At 39.9% G+C, this 13,799-nt stretch overlaps 1 protein-coding gene across 1 annotated transcript in view; it reads left to right on the top strand.

Annotated features, from left to right (window-relative positions):
* Positions 1 to 13,799, top strand: part of ANO2 (anoctamin 2) — a 318,461-nt gene that overhangs the window by 137,484 nt on the left and 167,178 nt on the right. The window lies entirely within an intron of this gene.

The following is a 13,799-nucleotide window of genomic DNA, read 5'->3' as shown; positions in this document are numbered from 1 at the left end:
ATGATACTTTTCTAAGAGCTGGGTTCATTTGTTTGTGCTTCATCTCCTTCTGTTCTCTGTTCTCCTGGGGGTAGAGATTGTGAAGAATAAAGGCAGCATTGATTGGCCAGCATCAGTCAAGGGGACTGTGTCATGGGGTCTAGTCACTCGTCCTGGGTCCTTGAGAATGGGAGGCATACTTATCTAATTTCCCATCAGCACACATCTGGATAAACTAGTTACCTTGAAAGGTAACAGAATCAAGATTCAAAATGTTCTTGACAAGAAGGAACCCCGAGCCAAAACCAACAAGGTGAAATTTAATAGTGGTAAATGTTGTCAGCTAATACAGTGCAGGGCCAAGAGAATTTGATTTGGCAGGTACGTGTGTATGAGAAATTGGGGGGGTGGGGGTAGCTCTACATGAGCTCTTAGTTTATTGCCAAACATGAACTTGTCTTACACTGAAGTAATGAACTCATAAGGTATGGATTGTGGGTAATTATGGTGTCACCACCCTTGAGCTGTCAGTCCACCATGGAAGATTGCGCTCAATTCTGGGCACTCCATTTTAAGAGGTACATTGACACTTGAGAAGATTCATAGATATTACAAATTGGTGGCCCGAAGCCAGTAGACATTTTTTAAAACTTGGTCCAAAAAATGTTTTAAGAACATTAAATGTAAATATTTTCAGTTGGAGCCTATGCTTTCTAGTTCCCCACAGCTTCCAACATCCTTATTGTCTTATATCCAGCACTCATATTTCATGATGGCCTTTAGCCATTTAACTTGTGGTCTTTGAATTAAAGCAATGATTTCCAATTCTAGCAGCACACCAGAATCACCTGAGAAACCTTTTAAACACAGATTCCCTACTTCTACATCTGGTCATGGTGGAGTATCTGGCATAGGACTAGCTTTTTTACCATAAACAACTAGAAACTAGTTAAAATGTATGTAATAACTGTTTTCAGACATTAGACAGCAGGCAGGGAATCCCTAAAAGAACAAAGTCAGCCCTATAGTTCTGAACAAGTACAAAATGAAATAGCAAGATAGTAGTCTTAAACTCTGCCATATTGGCAATTCTATTAAGCATAAATGGCCTAAACCTCAAATTAAGAGGTAGAAATTGTTAGATTGGATAAAAAAAGCAATACTCAACTATGTACTATCTACAAGAAACATACTTTAAATATAAAGACACAGGTTAAAAGTAAAAGGATGTTTTTGACTATAAAAACTAGTCAAAAGAAAGCAGAAGTGGCTTTATTAATAGCAGACAAAGTAGGCTTTAGGGCAAGGAATGTTATCAGGAATATGGATAATATTTATATTGGTAAAGGGGCCTACTCATTAAGATGACATACCAGTCCAATTTAAGACTGCGTGTACCTGATAACAGAGCTTCAAAATACACGGAGCAAAGACTGACAAAACAGAAAGGAGAAATAAACAAATCCACAATTATATTTGGTGATTTCAACTCTCTCAGTAATTGACAGGACTGATAGACAAAAATCAGTGAGGATAGAGTAGGCTTGAACAACATTATGAATGAACTTATCCTAACTGGTATTTATAGAACACTGTTGCCAAACGGCAGCAAACAGATTATTTTCACGTGGACCATTTATCGAGCTAGACCATATATTCTAGCCCATAAAACAAATTTCAGTGATTCTTAAGAATTGAGGTCATATGGCAAATATCCTCACACCACAGTGGAGTTAAGCTAGAGGTCATTAACAGAAAGGCCTATCCACAGCTCATCGTTCCTCCCGGCCCTCTGTTTATGCAGGATCACACCTCATTCGTCTGTTGCAAGCTGACCTAAGCCAATTCAGTCATATACAATTCTTTCCTGGTAGAAATTGTTAGCCTCTGAAGAGGTTTTGAAGTAAGTGACATTTATTAACAAGTGTGAAAAAAGAAATAGTTCATACAGCCTGTTCAGGATGTCGTAACTTACTGTTCTTTTATGTGTTTCGACCATCTCCTTGCATGAAAGAGTCTCTCCAGGCAAAAATCTCAATTCTAGAGGCAGAACTTTGTCACCCTTATCACCAGTGTCAGGGAAACAGAATCCAGAGATTAAGCTAGACATGGGCATGGGGCTGTTTAGGGGTTTAGCCTAAGGCATCATCTCTAGGACAAGGGGTACAGGCCTCTATGGATATTTATAAACAAGAGTGGGAGTATATCTGAAATATGTCTAGCCATTCCACATAATTTGAATTCCTCTAATTTCACCAAATGAGAGCCCTTTTCTAACATTTGGTATGCTAATCAACAGGCCATTATTTTTACCCATGAAAATCCATTTCTGACACTCTGTATGCTAATTAACCAAGCTGTGCTTGTTGATAGAGCTAAGGGAGGCAGAAATGCCACCTGTGAGCATAGGCTTTCTGAACAGAGCGCCAGCTGAACACCTGGGCCGTCTTGGCTGACACCTGCATCATCGCTTCAGTCAAGTGAGACACATCCTCTTACACTTTGTATGAGGAAGTATTTTAAAGTAAATTCTACACATTGTCACATTTTCCTAGATGGTTTCCCTTTCTTTTAAAGATGTCCAGGAAAGGACGCTCGTTGGTCTCCCCCTTGCAACCTATTCCAATATCTCACAATGTCATCAAGGTTTCCTTTCCCCCTTCCAAGACGGCTTCCAGGAACATCTTTATTTTTGTTTTCAGAGCCTCCTTCAAAATATGCGCAGCCTCTACTGCCTGCCCTGATTTAGGACTTTGATTACTTTGATTTAGGACTCGCAGTTCCTGAGGGCAGAGAGTAGGTCTGGCCGTGTGTCACTGCTGGTATGTTTATGAGGGAAGGATGGTCCTGCAGCCACATATGTGGCTATTAACGTTCTGTGGTTGTCGCACTAATTGTTGTATGCACAGATAATTATTTCCCACTATCACTTTGCTCACTTGTAGTCTCTACTAAAATCAAAGGAAGGACTGAACATGTTGAGAGGTAGGACCTGCTAATAGACATCCTCCGTTTCTGCTATGAAGGCTTTTGGAGCTGTAGAAACCAGACATTGCTGCGTAGAGACCAGGGCCTGGGCTAATGACTCCTGGACAATGAGGAGAAATTGGTTTTATTTGTTTTTTACTTTTTATTTTGAAATAATTTCAAAATTACAGAAAAATTTAAAAAATTATACAAAGGCCTTCCTATTGTCGGCACTCTGGTTTATCAATTGTTTGAATTTTGCCACATTTGTTCTCATTTCCTCTTTCCATTTATATGAATATATTATTATTAAGCCACTTACGAGCATGTGGGGGGCACCATGCCTCTTTATCCCTAAAAACTGCGTATTTTCTGAAAATAAGGATTATTTTTCTTATGGGGTAATTTTCAACACCAGGAAATGTAACATTATGTTATATTATTATCCATTCTACATTCTATGTTGAAACTGTAGTTGTCCCAATAATGTCTTGTATTACAATTTATAGTTGGTATATCTTGTTAGTCTCCTTTAATTGGTAATCGTTTGTTTGTCTTTCATAATGTTGACATTTTTGAAGAGCAAATGATCATTTTGTTGATGGTCTCTCAATTTGGTTTTGTCTGATTTTACCTCATGACAAGATCCAGATTATGCATTTTTAGTAGGAATCCTACATAAGTGATGTGTTTCTTTTCCAATACATCACAATAGGAGGCCCATCTGTGTGTGTGTCCCTCTTATGGTGATGTTAGCTTGGATCACCAGGTTATGGTGATGTCTGCCAGATTTCTTCATTGTAAGGTTACTGGTTTTCCTTTGTAATTATTAAGAAATTTATGAGGCGAGTCTTTGAGACTGTATAGATAGCTTATTCCTCATCAGATTTTCACCCATTGCTTTTAGCATGCAGGAATTGTTTTTGGATTATTGTACCTATTGAGACAGCATTTTGAGGGGAAAAGGATTAGAGAAACTCCTTACTAAAGGCTCTGCTTGGTGTGTGATCATTCTCTGTCCCTGTCCTTTAAAACCATGTAGCACTTCCTAAAGAGAGGAGGCTTTTTAGATCATTTAAATTGAGAATAGAGAAGGGAAATTAATTTACTTTTAAATAACTGTGTGTGTGTGTGTGTGTGTGTGTGCGCGCGCGCGCGCGCGCGCACCTGTGCTCATGCACACATTTGGGAAAGGGGGAAGTGAGCAAAACATATGGAAATGGGAGAAGGAAGCTGACTAGAGAGAAGGGAGTAAAGAAAATCTTGTTGAATGAGTACTTGATTTGATACTGTCAATGCACAGTAAGTTTCCATAATTAATCAAATGAGCAACCAATCAGGTTTCTTATTTTAGATATAGAATCCCAGATCTAGGAGGGTTCTCCAGAGGCCATCTGATTCAACCCTCTTCCTCTAAGCAGGAATCACTAGGAACATCAGATGGGTTGGGCTTTCCTTTCCTTTTCCATGCTTCAGAGGGGAGATACCACCATTCTTTCTTGCATAATGCAGAGCTGGGAACTTGGGGAGCAAAAAAAGAGTCAGAAGAAGTCCCTGCCTTTAAGAAACCTACATACTCTTCTAAGAGAGATGCCTCAACTGACTGTTCCCACCATCATCAAAATTCTGTTGGCCTTTAAATCTGAAAGTGATTCCACAGTTTTTGGACTGTTCTATCTGGACTGTGACACTTATCTTATTTGACACTTAACATTCACTGTCTGAAAGGGTTCCCAGACTCAATTCTAACATGTTTTTGGAGGCTTCCCATACCAACAAATAAATCTCAGATGCCAGCAGGGTGTCTGAGAATTCAACTCAACCCTGACACTATATCTACCTGGAGATAGACTCAGGTTCCACAGGTAAGGGCTCAGTACCAAAGGACCACCCTCTACTTCAGACACTAGTTGCAAGCCCAGGTTGTTACCTGTGCTTCTGACAGATGGGCTACAAATCAGATGTTCCTATGAACCTCTCCTTGGGTTTGATTAATTTGCTAGAAGAGCTCAGAGAACTCAGAGAAACGTTTTATTTACAAGATTACTGATTTATTACAAAGGATATTAAAGGATACAAATCAACAGCCAGATGCAGAGATACACAGAGTGAGGTCCTGAATAAAAGATCTCCTGTCTGAGCTTGGTGCCCAGCACTGTGGCATGTGGAAATGTTCTGGTTTTCCGACTTGGAAGATCTCTGTAAAGGACTAACAAACTGTCCTTTCGAGTTTTTAAGGAGACTTCATTATGTAGTCATGACTAAGTCATTGGCCATTGGCAATTAATTCAACATCAGGCCCCTATTCTTTTCCTGGAAATCAAGGGGTGGGACTGAAAGTTCCAACCCTCTAACCTTGTGGTTAGCTCCTACTGGCAACCAGCCCTCGCCCTTGGGTGGGGTCCAAAAGTCACCTCATTAAGAATAAGAGACACCATTGTTGCTCTCATCACTTAGAAAATTCCAAGGGGTTTGGGAGCTGTAAGCCAGAAACTGTGGATGAAGACCAAATAGTATATCTGAGAAATATATTTTGGTTATCTGAATGACCAAATATATACACACACACATATCTATGTATATATATATATGTGTGTGTATATCTATATATCTATATCTATATCTAGATATAGATATCTTATTACAATATCTCACTGTCCAGTATTGTTCATTACACTTTCATGTGGAACCGGTTCAAGATTATCATATTTCTTTGATTCTAAGAGTCTGCTGATTGTAAGGTACATATTTATATCATGTAATGCTCTTAAAAGGTGAATGTTTAAATTGATGAAATATGGTATAAGAACATTGGTGGTAGAACCTATCATTTATGCTCATTCATTCACTCAACATTTATTCAACATACAATGACATGCAGTTTTGGTGGGGAGGTACAAAGAATCTCCTTCAGAACTTAGCTGAAATTCAAGAAAGTAAAGAAAACTGGAATTGGATAAACTTGAGTCTGATCTTCCTTCTACCGTTTCCTAGCTTCATGATCTTGGGACAATCATTTAACTCCTCTGTGTGTTGGTCCTCATCTATAGAATGCAGTTAATAATATCTATCTTGTAGTGCTGTTGTAAGGGCTGGTCATAATATTTGAAAATCATTCAGCTTAGAGTCTGACACATAATGCAGTCCTTATTAGAGTAGGCACTCAATAAATATTTGTAAGTAGATTGATTTATAGGCACACAATTAATATGCATTGTTATGAGTGAATTACAACCAGTCATTCCCTTTGATGTTGAAATTGCATTCCCTCCACTCTAATGGAAGCCTTTTTGTTCCGTTTCCAGTGGACATGGAGAACAGCTGGCCACTAACCCTTGGGTAAAGTCTGAGGACAAAAGTGGATTCACTCCTACACATTGACCTGGGAACTGTAGGGAAATGATGTGTCACCTTACCCATGGAGGTGTTAGATATCTGTGGGGCCATTTCTTTTCAGTCCTTTTTGGCACACCACATATCTGCTCCTACTAATGGTAGTTACATTCCTGGCTGTCAGTGTTAACTGACTGGTGCCACTGCCATTTGGATTTGTTGACCGGCAACAATTATTTTCCTAACATGTTCCAAGCTTGCTTAAAACCATACTCTGAATTTTGGTCCTTGGCCGTTCTTTAGTTTTTTTTCCTTTTCATTTTGAAATTGGTATGCATTCTTTTCTGGCATGAGAGGAAGATGGGGGTGGGGAGATACAATCAAATCCGTATGTTTGTGATGGCACGTACCCTGAAACCATAAGACAGCATGCTTGGGAAAGAGCCTTAGGATGACTTAGGAGCCACTGTTATAAGTCCCACATTAGTTTCTTCATCTTCTCAGCCTGTGCTGGCATTTGACATGCACCAAGAGGGTCAAGTTCACATGCGGACACTGTTGTCTTTTCTTAACCTCTTGCTGCCCTTCATCCCTAAGGCCTTGTCTCCTTCTCTGTATCCTCAAATGAGGTGAAGGACAAATAATTGAATCTTCACTTCTCTCTGGAGCCTCAATAATCATAGCTGATTATTGCTACCATGACCTCATATCTCATGTAGAGACCTTTTTTCTTTCTTTTTTTTTTAATCATCTGCAATGCTGAGGATTCTTGGTTAATGCTGGTACCTCAAGCAACAGCTAAGTGGCCCCTGTGAACTCTTAACTCTGATGTCTTTTTATTTCTTCCAAGTTCATGTCAATTTTCACATCTGATTATTTTCAAGCTCATTTCCTTTCTTTCACCCCAATTTTTTTTGTGAGTGTTTTAAAGAGATATTTATCTTTTATGTTATTGCTGTCATGTGTCCAGGGCTCTGAGAGAACTGTGGGGGATGTTTGGATAAAGGATTCATGACCTTTCCCTTAGACCTGGAGGCTGAGTTCTTTGGGGCCTGCCATGTTCAGGAGCATCTCTCCTCAAATTTTGGAGTAGTCCTTCAGGTTATGGCATTGTCCTGCACTCAGACACCTCAGGATCCAAGCCAGTGATCTGAAAGCATGTGATCTTTGACTTGAGTCTCAAGTTCTGCTGGGATTCTACACTAGCATACCAACAAGTAGAAGGCACTGGGACCAAGATGGCATCTAAGCTCAAAGAAGCTTCTTATCCTCTGATTCTTAGGTTAAAAGATGCTGGGAGAGAGCTCATGAGGGGCAAAGGCTACCCACATGTAGATTCTTCAGGGGACTCAGGAGCCTGGTCACAGAGACTGGTGCTGCCTCTGAATGGCTTTATTCCTAAGTGGCATCCCTGTGAATCACCTGAAGCTTTCTTTTTTTCTACTTGCCAGTACCTGACACACAGAGGTGTTCACTTGTTCATCACTCATGCGTTCAACAGGGATTTATCAAGGGTTAAGAAAGGGCAGAGACTTGTGCAATGCCCAGGTGGGGAGAATAAGATATATAAGCCCTTGAGGTGCTTGCAGTAAGGCTAGGGAGGTGAGAAGCAACCACTTAAAGAACAAGAGAGTAGAGCTGAATGAGCTCAGACGATGGAGGCAGAGCACGTGGTATTGGTCCCAGCATCCCCTGTCATAGCTGCTTGGCTTTGGGCCAGTTATTTAAATCTGTGACCTTCACTTTCTTTTCCAAAGAGTGGTTTGGAAGATTGCATGTGATGGGGTGTGTGAAGGTACTTTATATACTATAAAGTGCTGTGCACATTTTCAGGATTGTTGATCATCATAATAAAGTAGCTTTATAACACAGAGGAATTACAATGCAATTCTAGAATGTAGCAGGTGAGATATGAAGATATATGTCCACCAACAGTGCTCATTGCTGATGAGGGGTCTGAGGAAGGCATGATTAAGCTCGAGAGATGGGATGGGCTTGGGGAGCATTTTTTGAAAGCCTCCCACATAGCCTTGGCCAGCCTAAGCATCTTTACCCTCAATCTGTATATGTGAGGATGGGGTTTAGATGGTGTTAGCTTTGACAACTTTTCGAGTTGCTTTTATGTCAAAGTGTTGAGCCCATGCTCCTCAGTTCACTGGTACCATTTCCTGTTCACCACACCAAGTCTGCAGTAGGTGCTGGGCAGGGCATTGGATGGAAAGGATTTCTGAGCTAAGGGAGTGGACATTCTCAGAGGCAAAGGAGGTTTGCCATGAAGAGATTAGAGGGAGAAAACTCTTCTGACAAGCTCCTAAAGAAAAGATTTATGCTGCTCAGGCTAATGCATCTTAATAGGTGGAAAAACAATTTGGAGGTTCTCCCTTTTTATTCTTCCATAATTTTTAACGTGACTCATATGGGCACATAGTGATTTCTGGGTCAAGATGAGACAATGGAGATTATTCCTGTTTTGTAGGACTTATTTTTCTGTATATATGTTATGTACAGTTATCCCTATTCTCCTGTCCATTAGTCATATTCTAGTGGTAGAGGAGGGAGGCAGAATTAACAACAGAAAGAAAGGGTTTGGAATTGGCAAAACAGTGGGGCAGTAGAAGGGCTCAAAAGCTCTCAAGATAGATAAACTTCAGTTGGAAATTCAGATGTGTAGCTAACTGTGGACCCTGGGCATAGGATTTAACTATTTTGATGCTTGTTGCCTCATCTGCAAGCTGAGAGAGTAATTCCTACTCCCCATGTTCTGCTGGTGCTTCCCACTGGCCAACCCAGAAGCCAGAGGGCCAGAGGGCCTGGTTGACACAGTGCACTGAGGTCATCCTCTTGGGGCAAAGACCTGGTGGAGCCAGGTGGGGAGGGGTCTGCAGCTCTGCACAAGCCACCTTCACAGTAGCACATGTATAATCCCCTAAATTCCCTTAGAAATTGTTTTTAAGTCAATATTATGTGGGAAATGATGAAGAAATGATTCTAAATAAAAATTTTAAATAAATATTAATGGATATTGTACTATAAAATTTATTACATACAATCTTTTATAATATCATACATAAAGGCAAGTTTATCCTTTTCCTTTTAAACAAAGATGGCACACACTGTTTCTGTTATCACATTAAATTATTCAAGAAAAAAAACATGCTCTAACAAATAGATTTTCAAGTGACAGAGTATGTCATCTTTGGTTTGGGTAATGATGTATATTAAAACTTAGATTAAAATTTATCATCATCTTACAGCTTTAAAATAGACAAAAAAGCCACTTTCATGACCTGAAATCTGGTATGGTTGCACTTTGAGTTAAAATTTAACTGGTTTATCATCTAATACTTACCCTTCATTTCTAAATGATGAGCTAAAAGAGAAAGTTTTAGGCTAATTTTGCAAGGACTTCTCTGCAGATTACACATGGTAGTTAGGGATGATCTTTAACTCCCATAAATGACAAACCAAATGGATATAATTAGAAATAATAGCTTCCTCCCATTTTAACATTGGTTTCTGGTTATGAGAATATCTTTATATGTCATATAATAGTTTTGATCAATTGTATGCAATTTATGGATCTGTGTGAATATCAGCAAGGTAAATTCATTGATTTCCTTCTTGCCATCTTTATGCTCTGCATTAACATGAATACCATCAGTTTTCCTTATGTTTCCATCTTTATTTAAAAGTTGGTGTGGGTAACAAAATAAAACAAACCAATATTTAAGAATGAAAATGAAAACAATGTAAAATGGCCAAAACCACTAGTTGATAAATGATTGGAGAACTAACCATGAGCATGTGTCTCTAATCACCATCTGATGTGTACTTGGAAGCTTTCATGCTGCTCATTAATAAACAGAAACTGTCTAAATAATCATTTTATATATTGCTTTTTTTACAAATAGTAATTGGAACACTTGCCATCACCGCCTTTTCTGATGTGAATGTGCTTCTGGGGATTGTAGGGTTTTATAAATCACTCAGTAGAGAATTCCGTTTTAGATGATCCTTAGGGTTCCTTTCAGTTGTTTATTAAAGTAGAAAATAAATCATAACACTTTGTAAACTGGGAGTCTCAGGTCTGCGTTATCATCTACCCTGTTACCTAAGAGATACATGTCATGGGTAAAGCATAGGCTTGAAATCAGGCAGTCCAGACTCTTCTATTGTTAGCTGTGTGACTTTGCACAAGTTACTCAACCTCTCTGAGCTGTGCTCATTTTCTGCCTAAAAGAGGGATAAGCCTAGAAACCACCTTATGGGGTTATTGCAAGGGGTTAGTTATTCATTAAACAAATGCTTATTAAGCCACTGCTGTGTGCCAGGCATATTCTAGACACTAAGGAAACAATAGTGAATAGGACAAAGAAAGTATCTGCTCTCATGAAGCTTACATTCTAGTGGTGGAGATGGACAAAAGCTCCAGCAAATTTAGAAAACATTGTTAGGTAATGATAAGTATTACAAAGAAAAATGAAGCAAGGTGAGAGGTTAAGTGACATTTGGGATGGGGTGATCACAGAAGGCCTTTCTGAGCAGGCTGTTTTAGAGAAGAGACAGAAGAAGTGAGTGTGAGGTCTGAGGAAGGGGTGTTCAGGCAGAGGGCACAGCCAGCAGAGGCCCTGAGGTGGGAGCACACGTGGTGTGTTTGAGGAACAGTAAGGTGCCAATGAGCTGGAGCAAGTCCAAAAAGAGGGACAGCAGGAGAACATGAAATTGGATTTTTGACAGTGCAGCGCTCCAAGGTCTAAACCCCCAGAGCACAGCCTTTGAATTAGAAGCTCTCTCTACTCTTCCCGCCTAAGGATGCACACATTTCCTCCTCACCTAGATAATGCCTTTTAAAGGGATGGTGGTGGGGAGACCCTTGAGCTGGGAGAGACTATTTTGACAAAGAATTTGAACCTTAACTTGATTGAATACGTAACCCATGTTGGCCCCATCTCATGGTTTCACCAAGGAGAGGTCTTTGCTGGCTTGCTTGGCTTTTTTTGTAGCTGGGAAATTCCAGGATGTCTTCCAGAGAACCAACTGTTGTGAACTTTAATTAAAGGCTCAGAACTTTCTCTTCAGGCACAAGCCCATAATGCTGCTAAGGACAATCAATCTGTTTGCCTTTAATCCACCTCCTAAGGGGCCAGGAAAGCCTGATGGCTTTGTGTGAAACCAGGAAGGAAGGTGCTGTGTCTGCCATCCTGTCAGGCTGATGTGGGCTTGGCAGGAGTTGAGAGCAGAAGTCTCCTTCTCCAGGGGACAGGGCTGGGTACCCTGGAACACGCCCTGCTGGCATGTCTGCTCCATGTCTTGCTCGGCTTCTGATCTGATTGCTTGGGAATGGTGCAGCATCATTTGGCCGCCATCACTGCCTTGGGCTGACCTGCCAAATGCCTACCTTGCATTTCAGAGCTGGCCGCCTTATTCTGGAAGCCTTGTCTTTTGTGAGCCTGACCTTTGTGCTTCATTTAAGTGAAAACTCCCCGTTAAGTCTGCTGACAGACTGGGCTTGAAAGATATGTATGCCTGACATGGATTAAATGCTGTCTGGATTGAAGGCAAGAGAATGGATAAGATGATCTCCAGGGAATCTGTTGGCTTGCTGGTTATAGGACATGTGGTGTCTTTTTAAAACCATTTTAAAATCAAAGTATAGTACACATACAGAAAAGTGTATATACAATAAATACGCAGCTTGCTGAATTTTTCAAACTAAACACAGCCCTGCAACCAGTACCCAGATCAAGGAAAGTCATTGTTAGCACCTCATGCATGTTGTCTGTCTTTTGCATTAAATTCTTCCTTAACCTATTAATTACAATTATTTTAAAATCTCTGATAATTCTGTCATCTAGATCAATTTGGGTTTTGTTGATTTCCCTATTTCTTGACAATAGGTTTATTTTTGTGTGTGTGTCTCAAGATTTTTTTATTGAATTCTGGACATTGTTTATGAAAGTACCGCAGAAACTTAGGTAAATGGTACTTACCCCTGGAAATGTGCTTATGGCTGTTGGTGAGGGGAGTGGAGTCAATTTACTCAGAGGTTGAGTTGGGTGTGGATTTCGTCATTGCATTACAGAGTCACCTTCTGTGTACCACAGACTTCAAATTCCTTCAGCAGTGGGATGCTGTTACCACATGCTTCCTGTGGGCCTTGGAAGGCTGAGAAGTTGTGCTCATTGTTCCCTTTCTGCCCTTAGCTCTCAGCAATCCTTTGCCACAGAGCAGTCTCCCTCCTGCCCCTCCCCAGCAGCAGACTGCTGATCTCGGGATTAAGGCTTTTGATTTGAATGAGAGATGGTCCTGGAAGACGATGGGCTTTCATGCCTGTGTGCAACTAAGGGGGCCCTCTCCATTTCCCTACCTTTCCCATTACCTTCCCCATAAGTCCTGGGTGGCAGTCATTGGATAGGATCTGTGAATGGCTGTAAACTCCTCTTGTGTCTGGAGCTCCCAGTTATTTTCGTGTCATGTTAATCTGCACTTAGCCTTAGAATTTAAAAATTTTAGCTATTTCTTCTTGCTCACTTTCACGGTGACTGCTTTTTCTTCTGCTACTCTGCCAAATAGGTGTCCCATCTTTTTTTTTTTTTTTTGAGGAACTTGTCTCTTTCTTTAAAAAAATATTGGTTCACCTGGTTACCTTGCAATCTCCACTCTCTGATGGGTTCAAGAAAAGCTTTGATTTCACAGATTATCCAGGTTTCTCATGTTGTTAGGGTGGAAGCTACATTTTCTTACATTCTCTACATCCTAAGTGGGAGTAGCACCTCTTGTAGTGGATAACGAGACGCTATTCACTGTTATTTTTGCTCTTTAGTGCTTCCATCAAAGAGTGGGCTGAGCTCTTATTCTCCCTCCTGGATTTTATGTCAGCGGCTCTTGAGAAATAAAATATACTTCTCCTCTGTGGATTGTATTTGTCTCATCAGGTGTCCATAACTAAGAGACTTAAGGGAAAATCTCTTTTTGGAAGTTTAGTGTGATAATTTACTGACTTTATGAGCTGGGGATCAAACAGATATGGCTTGGTAAATTTGCTTTTTAAAATAATTTTTTTAAATTATAAGAGTACTTCATTAGCAAAGTAAAGAGTTTAAAAATGGAGAAACATAAAAAAAGAAATAAAAACCACCCATAATTTCATCAGCTAAAGAAATCACTACTAATATTTTATCAAATTTCTTCTAGTCCTTTTTCTAAGAGTATGTTTATGTTAGTTTATGTACCTAAGTATATATCCTCAAGTATGTAATTTGTGTGTTTTGTTGAAATACACTAGTTCCAAAAAGTGTGTTTTTCTGTGGGTTGAATACTACGGCAGTCATGAAATGATGATATGTTATTTATATACATCTGGCGAAGATATCAAAATTTATGGCATATTTTTAGTGTGCTGTTAGGGCTGGACTCCTCTCACAGTTATTTCACAGGAGCAGCCAGGACAGGTGTGTATATGTGATTCCAATGGAATGTAATTCATTTCAGAAAAGACCAGTTGCTGATTCCTTGTGCCG

The sequence above is a fragment of the Hipposideros armiger genome, unplaced genomic scaffold (assembly GCF_001890085.2).
Source record: "Hipposideros armiger isolate ML-2016 unplaced genomic scaffold, ASM189008v1 scaffold_706, whole genome shotgun sequence".
Taxonomy (NCBI): Eukaryota; Metazoa; Chordata; class Mammalia; order Chiroptera; family Hipposideridae; genus Hipposideros; species Hipposideros armiger.
Note: the sequence above shows the minus strand (reverse complement) of the source record. Positions and strands in the feature narration are given on the sequence as shown.